Source organism: Gorilla gorilla, chromosome 2, assembly GCF_029281585.2.
Source record: "Gorilla gorilla gorilla isolate KB3781 chromosome 2, NHGRI_mGorGor1-v2.1_pri, whole genome shotgun sequence".
NCBI lineage: Eukaryota > Metazoa > Chordata > Mammalia > Primates > Hominidae > Gorilla > Gorilla gorilla.
The window spans coordinates 197,437,879-197,453,212 of record NC_086017.1 but is presented as its reverse complement, the minus strand read 5'-3'; the positions used below and the strand labels follow the sequence as shown (position 1 = coordinate 197,453,212).

Here is a 15,334-nt window from a genome sequence, read left to right as displayed (position 1 = left end):
TCTTCTACATTTTAAAAAAAGAAGAGATCTATTTATTCTGCAGGAATACAGTCCAAGGTCACCTAAAAGCAAAGCAGAATGGGAATTAAACACACCCAGAGACCCGACCCATCCAACAGAGTCCAGCTCAGGCAGGCTGTGCCAGTCTCCACCAGGCTACGAGGGGAAAACCTTTTCAAGTTGAACTGCCACCAATCCACTGCCACCGAAGTCAAGGTTGTCAGAAATGACCCTCTGGACAGGGCTAGTGATTTGGAGCCTAGAGATACTGAGTTCCTGGGAAACAAAGAGAACTTGTTGATTTTGTATTTTTATTTTTTCTTCAATTTGGTCGGGATATTACGGTAGCCTTGACCAGAGTTGAGAAAAGGAAACGCCCAGTCGGTATTTATTTGTCAAACAGTTGTCCTTTGCCTCCGGGGTCAGGGGCCCTCTGGTACCCACCACTGTTGCATCCTCTCCACACTCCTAAGCCTGTAACTCCTCCTCCCAAACCGAAGCCCCGTCAGTAAAAAGCGTCCTAATGATGCCCGCTCCCTAGCTGCACCAAAGGGGGTCAGGTTCCCATCGAGCGGATCCACATTCGTGTGTGCGCACGCGTGTGCATGTGTGGGAGCGTGTGTCTGTGTGTGCCGTGTGTGTACGCGCGCGCGCCGGTGTGTGTGGCGGGGGCGGGCTCTGCGCCCGGGGGCAGGGCTCCGCAGTGAGAGTGGCAGCTGGACTTGCCAGGCTGCGAGGGGCAGGGCACAGAGCCGCAGTGCCGTAGTAGCGGGCCACGGAGATAGACGGCTTTGGAGCTGCTGAACTCCGAGCACAGGGTGAAGACCCCGGCGCTACCAACCACAGCCTGGCAGCCTGGTCTCCGCGGCCCCCACTCGGTCTGCATCCCCCTCCCCCGAGAGGGCTGCGCAGGCGGGAAGACGCCCAGAGGCCAGCTTCGGTCCCCCTTCTGTCTCTCGGTTCCTCTTTCCTCCCAAGTAAGGGAATAAACCGCGAAGAAGGAGCGCCCCGGGCCACCGCGCAACCAAGTGTTGCCTGGTGAGGTAAGACGGCGGCCGGCGGGGCGGAGGGGGTCCCCGGCTCAGGGAGCACCCGGTGCAGCAACTTGGTAAAGGAGGGCAAAGCGGGAGCCGGTCCCGCGGCCAGGGAAGGGGCTGCAGCCAAAGCCACGGCGCCCAGCCCGACAGTTCCACCTGCCACAAAGCCCTGCAGGAAGGGATGCCCCGCTCGAGGGGTGCAGGCTTGGGGAACGCACAGGGTGGGGCTCGGCTCTCTCTGCGACTGAGAGGCCCCCTCAAGCCTCAAAGCTGTGCGGGTGGGAGGCGGCCTTGCTCCAGGCAGTTTGCTAAAGCAACTGGTCGGATTTCCTTCTTCTTCTGGACTTACCTTGGCTGCTTGATATCCAGTTCGCGCTCCAGGCAGTCCGAGAAGCAGGGGATGCTTTTCCTAATGTCTGGCCGCCAAAGCCTCCGACCGTCCCGCGGGGTTCTAGGACTTTGGGGGCACTCCACAAAGCCTCTGCGCAGGGCGACTTAAAGGGAAGCTGAAGAGAACACGGACACCTCAGAGAATAAAGGAGGGAAGGGTCGAATCTAAGGTTGATCTGTGTAGTCTCAGAGTCACAAGATGTGTCCGTGTGTGTGTTTGTGTCCTGAGGAGTGCGTACCCGGAGTCACCTGTGGTGCTTTCGCAGACTCCACCGGTCCACCTCCCCTTGCCTAGTCTGAGATTTTCTTCGTTTGAACTAGTGGAATAGAATTAGGGGAGGGGGCTGTGGAGTTCTAAAAAGCCCTACAGGTGATTTGACGTGCTGCCCCCATCCCCACCATCACTGCAGTGGAAAGCTTGGGACTAGAGCTAGAACCACCTCCCAGATGGGAGGGATCCAGCTGCGGAACTCAGGGTGGCGGTCGAGACCCCTCCCCCAGTCGCCCCCCGCGGCGGGAGGGTCTGCTGCAGCGCGAAGCGATTTGTGGCTGCGCCGCAGTGGTGCCCGGGAGCGCTGTGAACCCGTGGGCGCGCTCTCCCGCGCTGCGCCGCTGCCTCCTCGGACTTCATTAGCATACGATGACCTCTCTGTGGGGAGGAGGGCCTGGGAGGGCTGTTTGTCATTCCTTTATTTTGGGGGCTTGGCGACGACACTTTGGATCTGGAGGTGAACACCAGGGGTCATGATGAGAGACAGTGGTCAGGACACAGGACTGGAAACGACCCCTCTGGTCTGGATGGGGGAATCAACTTTGTTATTTTGGTGCTTGGGATTCTCTGTCTGTAAAATACAGCTGGCAGAGCCACTTGCTGGCACACAGGGCACCCTGGCTGTCAATGAAGGAAATTAGATCATAGAGGGCAAATGTCGAGGTTTGGTCATGAACCCAGGCACAGACACACACCCCTTTATATTTTATGTCCCTCTCACTCTCATTCCAGGCATGTGTCTAACATGGGAAGGTACTTCACTGTTTGTCATATTAAAAGACTACATTTGCTGGAGATTCCAGTCCGAATATGAATTATACTCTCTAAATAAAGTGGCTGCAACTAAGCCAACTTCCCGGTCGTACTCCTGATCTATGTCTTTTTGGCCAATCACCCTTAACGTTTACACCCAGCACTATAGGCATTACTACAGGTGTTTTTCTGGGAGGGGCTTTAGGGTGGGAAGCTAGTAGATGAGTCTTTCCTACCTTAGAATTTTATGGAGTGGTTGGTTCAGATCAACCAAGACATGGGGAGAAAATGACAAACATCAGAAGGTCTTGAAATCTAGACTCTCAGAGATGGGAGTAACTACTAAGATCATCTGTTCCAGCTCCCCCAACTGCTCCAACTCCCCACGCAACACTATCAACAGATGGCGAGGATCCCTCCAACTCGGACACTCCCAGAGGCCCAGGCTGTGCATGCGTGAGCCTCTGCGAGGAAAGAACCCAAAAGCCAGCAACTCTCCCCTCTCCTACTGATGGGAGTTGGTGGATGCTGGCCCCATCTCCTCCCCTGGAAGAGAAGGGGGAAAAGGGTGGGGAAGTACCCTTTCTTTGTGGTAAAACTTTAAAACTTTAAAAATGTATATCTTATTGTATTACATCATTATAATGTACTCTTTTAGTATAAAAGTAATTCATGTTCATTGCCAAAAAATTGGGAAGTTGAAAAGTATGCAAGGAACAAATCAATCACCCATGATCCTACCACTCCCATCCCACACTGTTAATATACTGGCATATTTCCTTTCCATCTGTTTTTATGCCTTGAAATCATACAACCCATAGACAGCCAGCGTTTATTGGGTGCCTAATAAGTATACTTTGCATGGTGTTAAATTTTATATTCATTATATCCTTTAATCCTCAGGAGTCCCTCTGAGGTGAGTATTATTACTATCAATCCCATTTTTCTAGGGTTGCATTTTTCTAGGGTTCTAAGACTTCAGGTGACTTGCCCAAGTTACATAGCTAGTACGTGGCAGAATCGAGATTCAAACCCACGCTGTCTGACTCAAAAGTATGGTTGCTGAGCCCCTGTAGCTATTAGTTCTCTGCTTTTTTCTGAATTAGTGTTGTAGCAAAAGACCTTCATGAACATTGTTTTCCTGGCTGCATATTATTACACTGTTAGTTATTTAAGTTGCTTCCTGTCTTTAGCAACTACAAATAACTCTGGGCAAAGTCTTTACTGCACACACTTCCCATTACTTCCTTTGGATAGATGCCTAGAAATAGATCACCAGGCCAAAGGGCATGAATGTTTTAAGGCTCACAGTATATATGAGAAGCCACTTTTCAAAAAGGGTACACTAATTTAGGATTCCATTCACCAGAAGCAACTCGGCCATAGTTCAAGCAGATGACCTTTAGGAATCCAAATAAGCCAAGGCCTCACACGACCAAGCCACATCACACGAGCATTCTTCAGTCTCATGGAAGAAGGAATCACACATATCACCTTGCTTTATACACTCAGGAGGGATTATGGAAACCATACAACATAAAGCTATACCTATTTTTATGTGAGCAAGTATCAGCTGCAGAATTCTCTAGCTAAATGTCACATACTAACTTTGAACAAATCAGACCATCATGTAAAATATACAAATGTGTATAATGTCCCACTTCTCCATACAAGTCATTATAACAACACTCGCTCCTGTGAACGTGCATCATGATCACAGCCAGGTTCAGCAAGCTTAACCCATCAGCAACAGCTTCCTCACATACTGGCCATATTCAAAGAGTTGTTTATTTGTACCAAGTATCAGAATTCCACACCCAACCATAGTGAGAGCTGATGTCACTTTATAAGTAACAGAGTTTGTCTGACTAAAAAAAAAAAATCAAGGCTAGTAACTATTAATAGTAATAAAACAATTTAAAAATAAAGTTATACCCATCATTTAAAAAAAAATGTCCTCAGGTGGAAACAAAATGTGGCTGGCAGAAGAGAGATTGAATTAGGCAATACAAAACACACACACACACACACACACACAAAGGGTTAGAAGAAAACAAACTGGCCCTAGCTACGAGTTGTTCCTAGAGCCTCGTTGATCTCCAAGCCACCTCTGCCACCAGCAGTGGGTTTAGTAGCCCTGGAATATAATCTGTTGTTGCTCCCACTCTGAGATCAATTTATGCAAGATTCAGCTCAGGTCCTGAAACATCCTTCAGGGAAGCCCACCCTAGAGAAGTCCTGAATCCACAGCACCTGTGCGTAAGCTTACCTCGCTATGGTGAAGTCACTATTTGCATATCTCCCACTGGACTATGAGCCCCCTGAAGGCAGAGACCATGTCTAATTCTTTTCTGTATCCCCAGCACCTGAGATAGTGCCAATCCATAGTCAACAATTAAATGTGATGAATGAACGAATAAGAGAATTTTCCAGGTCCTGTACTGGATGCTTTATGTGCATTTCTCTTTCAGTGTACCTTTATTCTGCTCAGGCTAGTCAGTCCCAGAAATATACCTGAAAGGTGTCTAGAGCTGTGCTGTCTGTTTTCACATGTGACTATTTCCTGTTTAACTTTAGTTCATTAAAATTAAATGAAATTTAAAATTCAGTTCCTCAGTCACACCAGTCACATTGCTAGTGCTTACATGTAGCATGTGATTTCTGGCTACCATATTGGAGAACGCACATTTAAAAGATTTCCATCATTGCAAAAAGTTTAATTGGACTGTGCTACAGTGTAAGCTTGGTGCAAGCAAAGTGTGTGTCTATGTCTGTCTTGTTTTCCATTGTATCCTCTGCACTAGCACAGTGCCTAGCCCCGAAGAGATGAGGGAGAGAAAGATAAAGGAGGGATGGTGGTAGTAAATGTTGTGGTAATATTAGCAATAGCACTTATTGGGCACCGATTCCGAGTCCCACATCGTGCTATGTTCTGTACACGCATAGCTTCACCTGATATTCACATCACTACACTCCTGGTATTAATCCCATCTCACAGATAAGGAAACTGAGTCTCAGAAAGTTTCAGTAATTTGCCTATGGTCACAAAGCTGATAGGAGAGACTGAGATTGAAACTCAGGTCTATATGATTTCAAAGCCTTTTCTCTTTATTCATCTTCTCTTTTTTTCTTGGACCTTTTGCTTTACTGCCTCAATAACTGCTGTGTGTTGTGATGTGGATTAGGATTGCCACCATCTTGGCTTCCTGGGAAATCACAGAAAGGGGACTTTTGAAAGCTTTCCAAGAGAAACAATGGGTATAATTTATGACTCTGAATCACATATCAAGAGTGCAAAATTTTGCTCAGGGTCTTAAGAGAACCTGTCCCTGGATGGGTGAAGGAGGGAGAAAGGAACCCACCCATAGTGTGTCCTGACCAGGGGACCAAAACCTACAAGAGCAGACCAGTCAACCACCATAGTCTGTGCTTCTCCTCAGGGAGTCCTGAACCAGCTCTTAAGATCTCGCAGCCTATTAATGGGGTAACTTGGCTGTCAAATCCCTGGCCAACTCCCTTTTCACTGCTCCACCCTACCTCATGGGCCATTTGCTCCAGTGCCCTCACTATTATTATCATCACTCTTGTCCTAATTTTCTCTAATTTCTTTATTCTTAAAGAATAAAGTGCAAAATTTCAAGGGAGTCCTAATCAGCATGGAGAAGACTGAAATTACCACCTCCTCATTCTATTTCCTATTTCTATTAAAACTCTTTAAGGTCTAATTAAGAATCTATACCATTGACACCTGTTGAGCTTAATATCAACTGAAGTAACCCAATTCTCTTTTAAACTTGCTCTTGAACTGCATTGCCCACCTGCTCGCCTTCACCCGATACTTGCCCACACCCCCTCACAGCCACTCTAGAGACTGTGCATTGTTTCTCATTTTATCTTGTTCAGTTCAGTCTGCCTTGCCAACTTGCCCAGATATTTCTGGCTGTGATTCTAGCATCCAGTGTATTTACTGGCCCTCTCAGCCAGCTTCCTGCCATCTCTGAATCTGATGAGCACGACCTCTTCATCTAAGTCATCAATAAAAATAATGAACACGATGGGATTCTGAGGCATTCCACTGTATGTTCCCTAAACATAGATATTAATTCAATAATTAAACAGCACTTACTTAGAAAATTTATTCAGCTTTCTGTACTATAACTGAGCCCATATTTCTTCATCTTTTTCAACATTATTAGAAGAATCTTATCAAAGGTCTCTGATAAAGTCCAAATATTCTTCATCACTGGTATTTCCTTGATCTTCCGTCCAATAATCTTGTCAAAGAAGCAATTTTGTTGGTCTGACATAAACTAATTTCAGTGATTCCATGCCGGTTCCTTGAAATCACAGCTTCAACCCTAAAAGCTCATTCCACATCCCATTCCAGAATGTTTCCTGGAATTAACATCAGTCCCTCAAATTAAGACATTTTTATAAATTTTCCCATTTTAAAAAGTAGAACTTTATTTCTCATGAAGGTGATGGTAGTGGTGGTGATGATGGTGGTGATGGTGGTGATGGTGGTGGTAGGACAGTGATGCTGGTACTGGTGCTGGTGCTAGTGATGGTGGTAATGGGGTAATGATGGTGGTGGTAGGACAGTGATGCTGGTGGTGGTGGTGGTGATAGTGGTGGCAGTAGTAGGGGTGATTATTGTGGTGGTGGTGGTAGCGGTGGGGTGATGGTGGTGGGGTAAGGGTGGTAAGGTGGTGGTGGTGGTGATAGTGGTGATGATGGTAGTGGCAGTGGAGGTGATGGTGGTGGTGGTGATAGTGGTGATGGTAGTGGTGGTGGGGGTTATGATAATGGTGGTGATGATCATAGTGGTGGGAGTAGTGTTGATGGTGGTGGTGGTAGCAATATTGTGATGGTAGTGGTAGTGGTGGTGATGACCATGGTGGTAGGAGTAGTGTTGTTGGTGGTGGTGGTGATAGTGGTGATGGTAGTGGTGGTGGGGGGTGACAATAATGGTGGTGATGATGATCGTGGTGGTGGCAGTGGTGTTGATGGTGATGGTGGTAGCAATAGTCGTGATGGTAGTGGTGGTAGTGGTGATAATCATGGTGGTGGGAGTAATGTTTGTGGTGGTGGTGATAGTGGTGATGGTAGTGGTGGTGGGGGGTGACAATAATGGTGGTGATGATCGTGGTGGTGGCAGTGGTGTTGATGGTGATGGTGGTAGCAATAGTCGTGATGGTAGTGGTGGTAGTGGTGATAATCATGGTGGTGGGAGTAATGTTTGTGGTGGTGGTGATAGTGGTGATGGTAGTGGTGGTGGGGGGTGACAATAATGGTGGTGATGATGATCGTGGTGGTGGTAGTGGTGTTGGTGGTGGTGGTAGCGGTGATGGTAGTTGTGTGGGGAGTTGACGATAGTGGTGTTGGTGATGGTATTGATGGTGGTGGTGATAGTTGTGGGGGTGATGGTGGTGATAATGGTGGTTGGGGGCAGGGTGATGATGGAGATAGTAGTGGCGTCCTTAACTCTATGATTCTGAACAAATTAAGGAGCATGGTCTAATTACCTCAATTGCACACTGTCTCAGCACCCTGGGATGTTATTCAATTAGGATAAGAGATATATATTAATTTGGGGCAGATCTAAGAATTTCTGGCGTCATAGAAAATGAGATCAGAGAAGGAGCCAAGAGAACATCTGGTTCTAAGCCTTCATCCTGAGAAATAAGGAAACCCCCAACAAAATAAGTGCCCTGCCTGGGGTTACCCAGCCAGAACAGGAGCCAGGGTCTCACCACTCTAACCAGTGCCTTCTCCAGGGCATAACTCCTCTTTTCACTTTCTTTTCTGAAGAAGCCTAAGGCTTTATTTCCTGCAAAAATATCTATTTCTCCTCTTGGAATTCGCTTCTTAAGTCGTTGATGCTTCAGTGAAAGTTAAAGATTCTTTCCTGGAATCATGATGTGTAAGAGAAAAGAAGGAAAGAGCTTAAGAGTTCTCATTTTCCAAGTGAAATATGGAGGCATCTAGAAAAGTCTGCTGTGGCAAGAAAAGGGATGGAAGAGAAAAACTCAATGGCCAGACGGCAGCTGACAAAACCCAGACTTGCCTGCCCAGTTAATCATTTGGGCCCATCACTCCTTTCTGTGTGTTTTGCGTTGGAAGTTTTCTTCTCACCTTGGGAATAAACAGTGTCGTCTGCAGAGAAACCAAGTTTTCACTTTGCTGATGGAGGATCTGGTGTGAAAGTTCCAAGTAGCCAAAGGTCAGTGAGGCCACTTTGATCCTTAGATGCTGAAATACTTGAAATGTTTTTGGCCTAAATGTTTCCATTTCCTGCTGCATTTCTCCACCCCTCTGCTCTGGGAACAGTGGCTCATAGTACTTCACCAGCTCCGTCGTGCCCCTGCCTCGCAGTTAAAGTAAATAAGCTAGAGAAAGCTCTTTCCAGCTCCCAGAAGGCCAGGGTGTCCCTTCCTTGGAAGCCACACAAAATGGTTACTCTCATCTAGCCCCCCAAACTCCCCATCCGAAAGTCTCATCAACAAGGATGTTCCTGATCCCCAGAACCTGACATAAAGATATTCACTGGTGGAAGTCAGTCTCTTCCCTTTTCTCATGCCGGCATGTCCAGCAGGCCTGGATGATCACAAAGTGATCTTTCTCAACTATTAGGAAGCTAGTAGCCATATGTTCCTATAGGGGGAAAAGTCCCATGGTGCCCCAAAGACCACACCATTCTTTAATCCCTAAATGATGCAAACCATAGCAATGCTCTCCTGAGGATGCTCCATCATTTAACCAATATTCAATCAGTAAATATGTGCTGAGCACCCACTTCATGCTAGTCATAGGACTCATTTCTTGGGATAGGATCAACTGGGTTTCCAGGAGCTGAGTGGAACAGAGTCCACTGTTATATAGATATAGATATAGTTATAGATATAGATATAGATAGAGATATAGATAGAGAGAGAGAGAGAGTCTATATATATATATATGTGTGTATGTGTGTGTGTGTATATATATATACTTTTTTTTTTTTTGAGACGGGATCTCACTCTGTCACCCAGGCTGAAGTGCAGTGGTGTGATCTTGGCTCACTGCAACCTCTGCCTCCCAGGTTCAAGGAATTCTCCTGCCTCAACCTCTCGAGTAGCTGGGATTACAGATGCATGCCACCACATCTGGCTAATTTTTGTGTTTTTAATAGAGATGGGGTTTCACCATGTTCAGGCTGGTCTCAAACTCCTGACTTCAGATGATCCACCCTCCTAACTTCCCAAAGGACTGGGATTACAGGAATGAGCCACCATGCCCAGCCAGAGTCAATCTTTAGATGAGAGTCAGGAGAGGGTCACGTCCTCGGCCTGGGAAGGTATTGGACCTAGGAAATCAGGTAATATGCTCTGGAGTAGATGAGCTTGAACTGAAATTTAAAGGATGCGTGAAGTTAAGTGAAGGAATGAGGGTAATAAATTCTAGGTAAAGGGAACCATGTATGCAAAGCCAGTTCTTGTTGTCTACACTTCAATGTTGCTGGAGCAAAAAGTGTGAGTCAGAAAGTTATGGGAGATGAGTCTGGAAATGTGGACAGGAGCTGGGCCATGGAGAGTCTCGTTTGTTACATTAAAGTGTGCATTTTTTTTCTTGTAGCTAGTGATGAGGGGAGGGGCACTGAGAACTCATAAGTGGGGACTGACATGGCCACGTTTTAACATTAGAGCAACCCCTCAGGCTGCTGTCTTGGAAGGAGAGAAGATGGAAAGTGAGGCTGCCCCTGAGAGGCTTTTGAGGGAGTTCCAGGGAGATGAGGGCTAAACCAATGGCAGTACAGGTGGAGTCAGGGACAGAACCAGGAAAGAACTTGTAACTGAGTGTATGTGAGGGGGCTGAGGTAGACAGAGAAGCCAAAGGTGGCCACCAGGCTCCTACACCTGGGAAGATAGTGGTTTCATTGACCAAGAGAATTGAGGAACAGGAGCAGGTGTGGGGTTAGGTAACAAGTCCACTTCAGGGCACGTTAACTTTGAGGTTTCAGTGAGAGATCCAGATGGAGATGTAATTGGATAGATGAGCTCCGTGGCTGGAGGCCCAGATAACGAAGTCCTCAGTGCAAGTGGTGGGTGAAACTGTGAAAACTCATGAGATCAGGGGAGAGTCTATTTCCATGTATCTTGATCAATGTATTGCCAGTACCTGAAAGATCCATGTCAAGGAGGTCCATGCCTATCTAATAAGGGAAAGAAACATCTCACAGCATTGAGAGTCTGGGCTTGGCAACTGAGCTGTCCCAGTAGCCATCTACTGACTCAGACGAATGTCCATTTCTGCCAGGTGAATGGTCAAGCAGGGGGGTGGCTTACAGAAACACTTATGCCCATCTTCCATATTAGAGCTCACAAATTTGTAAGCATGGTCTTTCTCTCTAAGCCAGTGGTTCTCAACTCTGTTCAACATTAACATTGCCTGGGGGGGTGGGGAGGGGCCTTGAAAAAGCAGGAGTTGTGGGTCCCACTCCCAGAGATGCTAACTTAATTGGTCTGGGGTCAAAGCTTGGGCCTCAGTACTTTTTTACATCTCCCAGTGCTACCAATTATGCCAATGTTCAGAAGAGTTAAGAACCATTGCTAAACAAAACATTCAGTGATTTCTCAAATTACAGAGCTTTTAATTCCTTAGCTCCTCTGGTAAATCTCCTACATGTGCATTACAGCTTCTCTAAAAACTACTTTAAGGTGTCAGAACCGAAACTGGATCTGCACCAGTCATGGTCTTGCTTGCGTGTTATCCCTGTTTTTTGTATTCAGTGGGTATTTCTCCATCATGCCTGCAAGGCTCATGAAAACTTTGTCAAGTCTCCTGCACTTACATCCACTGTCTACCACATTTCCCTGAGTTATGTAACTAATGTACCTGTCAAGAAGATATAAGAATCACCCGCCATGACTTCTTGGTGAACCTTGGTTAGTTCCAAGGGATCATTCCCTTCTCTTTTAACTGGTCACGAGTCACCACTGAACCCAGTAGTTCTCTAATTTTCATTTGCATTAGAACTTCCTAGAGATTTCTTTTGTAATGAAACATGGATCCTAAGGCTGTCTCCTCAGAGACTCTGAGCCAGAGGTGTGGGAAGGGGGCCTCGAACCAGCATTTTTAACCAGTAGTTAGGGTAATTATGGTGCAGGGATACCACCTTCAAAAAATAAGGCCTTAAAAATGGAAAATGAAGCCTACACATTTAACTCTTACCTTCCATGATTTTTACTGAAATAACCAAATTAATACATAAATATTTGGGAATATTTATTATAGTACTGACAACTAGCAAAGGACACCAATATAATCCACATGTCAGATGTTCTGAAAACATTCCATAATAAAGAGTGTTCACAACAGTGATTGAGGGAAAGACCAACCAACTGTAAGTCATCAGAATGGAAGGAAAAGTTGGCCTGGAGATTAAATGAAAAGGACTCCTGGAAGAATTCCACTAACATCTCCAAAGGTAAAGCATCAGAGGCTGCACAGAATGGAATAAATGTTTGAAAACCGCATATCTGAAAAAGAATTAAAGTCCAGAATATATAGAGAACTCCCAAAACTAAACAACAGCAACAAAAAAAACCCAATTCAAAAATTGATAAAGAACTTGAAAGACATTTCTCAAAAAAAGATATATGAATAGCAAATAAGCACATGAAAAGCTCAGCATCATGAATCATCAGGGAACTGTAAGTCAAAAACACAATGAGATGCCACTTCATACCCATTAGGATAGCTATTATGTATATTTTTTAAAAGAACAGAAAATAACAAGTGTTGGCAAGGATGTAGAGCAATTGGAACTCTTGTACACTGCTGATGGAAATGTGAAGTGGTACAGCCACTATGGAAAACAGCACAGTGGGTCCTCAAAAGCTTGAAAATAGAATCACTGAATGATCCAGTAATCATACATCTGGGTATATACTCCCCAAAATTGAAAGCAGGAACATGAAGAGGTACTTGTACATCCATGTTTATAACAGCATTCTTCACAATAGCTAAGAGATAAAAGCAACCCAAATGTTGCCTTATGGATGACTGGATAAACAAAATGTGGTAAATGCATACAATGAAATATTACTCAGCCTTAAATGTGAATGAAATTCTGACACATACTGCAACACGCAACCTTGAAAACATTACACTAAATGAAATAATCCAGTCACAAAAGAAAAAATACTGCACATTCCACTCATATGAGGTACTTATAGTAGTTAAATTCATTGAGATAGAAAGTAAAATGATAGCTGCCAGGGTGTGGTGGTGGGAAAGATGGGTAATTATCATTTAATGCCACAGTTCATTTTGCAAGATGAAAAAGTTCTGTGGAAGGCTGAGCGTGGTGGCTCATGCCTATAATCCCAGCACTTTTGGAGGCCGATGCAGATGGATCACCTGAGGTCAGGAGTTCGAGACCAGCCTGGCCAACATGATGAAAGCCCATCTCTACTTAAAAAAAATACACAAAAATTAGCCAGGCATGGTGGCACACATCGGCATCCCAGCTACTCGGGAGGCTGCGGCATGAGAATCGCTTGAACCTGGAAGACAGAGGTTGCAGTGAGCCATGATTATGCCACTGCACTCTAGCCTGGGCAACAGAGTGAGACCCTATCTCAAAAAAAAAAAAAAAGGTTCTGTGGACGGATGGTGGCGATGGTTGCACAACAATGTAACTGTACTTAATGACACTGAACTGTACACTTAAAAGTGGTTAAATGGTAACTTTTATGTTATGCATATTTTACCACGTAAAAAAACTTTAAAAAGTGGCATGAGCTACAGGAATGCTAGGTAGGCAGGCAATGGGAAACACATCTCAATCAAACGTATCCAATGGCCCCTCAGATGTGCCTTGTGCTGGGGCCATGGGACTCACTCTTTGTGAAGCTCATGAAAACAATATCTAGCAGTTCCAAAGAAGGGAGACATCTAAGAATGCAAAGCTAATGTCACTCTTTAAAATAGATGCTAAAAAAAAAGAGAGAACATAAACTTAAAAATCTCCAAGTTATATTTATAGAGATTTAAGAGGATATAGCAGGAACTATCAACATGGAGCAATCTGAAAGAGAGCAATCTGAGATTGTGAAACTTTGCCTGCTTTGAAATGAAAAATATTTTGCAGAATTAAAATCATGCAGTGGAAGCACAAACATTGGAACAATGCAGAAAGCTAAAGATGAGCATGAATTCTCACAATTCTGACAAAAACATGAAAGTGAAATAATGAGGGGAAAATGGAGGCTATTATTCAATACATTAAACATATAAATACAGAATTTTTCAGGAAAAGAAAAAATAGAAGATGTTATAATAAAAATATAGGTAACTGAGGCAGGAGGATTGCTTAAGCCCAGAAGGTCAAGGCTGTAGTGAGCCAAGATCATGACATGGTACTCCAGCCTGAGTGACAGAGCGAGACCTGTCTCTAATTAAAAAAAAAAAAAAAATTTAATTTACCATGACACATGTGTACCTACGTAACAAACCTGCATATTGTCCACATGTATCCCAGAACTTAAATTTAAATAATTTTTTAAATAAAAAAAATTTCCTGACGTTACTTCAAAATAGTTAATGTGTACCAGGAAAAATTAAAAGTATATTCTGGTGAAAATTATTAATTATAAGAAAAAATCTGTTGGTATGAAAACAGAAAAACAATGTTTTATTTTCAGAGAAAAAATAAGCAAGTGTCAGACATTCTGCAACACTAAATATCAGAAATAAGTTGAGGTATGACTGTGGAATTTTGGGGTAGTAAGATAATGAACCAACCGGTGCCGTGGCTCATGCCTATAAATCAAGCACTTGGGGAGGCCAACGCAGGTGGTCACTTGAGCCCAGGAGTTTGAGACCAGCCTGGCCAACATGGCAAAACCCCATCTCTACTAAAAATACAAAAATTAGCCAGGAATGGTGATGTTCACCTGGAGTCCCAGCTACTTGGGAGGCTGAGGTGGAAGGATCACCTGAGCCCAAGAGGTGCAGACTACAGTGAGCCGTGATCACAGCACTGCACTCCAGCCTAAACAACAGTGAGACCCTATCTCAAAAAAAAAAAAAAAAAAAAAAAAAAAAAAAAAAAAAAAAGATTATGAGCCAGAATTCTGTATTCAGTAATTTGTACAGGAAAAAAAAAAGCTATTCTCAGACAAAAAAAAAAAAAAAAAAAAAAAAGCACCCAGCAAGTAGGCCACTAAAATCCTTTATTAAAAAATGTATTTGCTCAAACTATTCTGGTCAACAGAGAAATTAACATTAAAGCTTGGGAATGGAAAAGATGTAATATCAAAGCTGTGGGGTGAATAATAAAACCACACAAACATAGACTTAGTATTTACATGTTATTAATATAGTCAGGAAACAATGCAACTGTCAAAAATTACTCTCAACAAAGAAGATACGTAAGAAACTTAATGATAATAATCTGGGGCTGAAAACTCAGATTACTCAAGGCAAAAAACCTTGATGTGCTGAATGTCTCATTTTGTGCTGTGGGAAACATTGAATATTGTTTCATTGCTGACACAGAAAAATACAGGTTTAAATACATTTTTAAATAAGAAGACAGTAGATGAATATAAAACTAGAAATACCATGCTTAACTTCAAAATTAGGAGGAAGATTTGGAACATTATAGCCAAGAATGAAAACTAAAAAAGGGCTGGGTGTGGTGGCTCATGCCTGTAATCCCAGCGCTTCAGGAGGCCAAGGTGGGTGGATCACTTGAGGTCAGGAGTTTGAGACCAGCCTGGCTGACATGGTGAAACCCGGACTCTACTAAAAATACAAAAATTAGCCTAGCGTGGTGGTGGGCACCTATAATCCCAGCTACTCAGGAGGCTGAGGCGGGAGAACACTTGAACCCAGG

At 44.3% G+C, this 15,334-nt stretch overlaps 1 protein-coding gene across 8 annotated transcripts in view; it reads left to right on the top strand.

Moving 5' to 3' along the window:
• The first annotated feature begins 517 nt into the window (after nucleotides 1–517).
• The window catches only part of DGKG (diacylglycerol kinase gamma), a 213,869-nt gene continuing 199,052 nt past the window's right edge, over nucleotides 518–15,334 (top strand). For 7 of the 8 annotated variants that reach the window (XM_055382082.2, XM_004038159.5, XM_055382077.2 and 4 more), the window contains exon 1: nucleotides 600–1,043. The gene's annotated coding sequence lies outside the window, so the exon portion shown is untranslated. Of the gene's footprint in view, nucleotides 1,044–15,334 lie in introns of all 8 variants that reach the window. The other variant, XM_055382079.2, reaches the window with a different exon arrangement.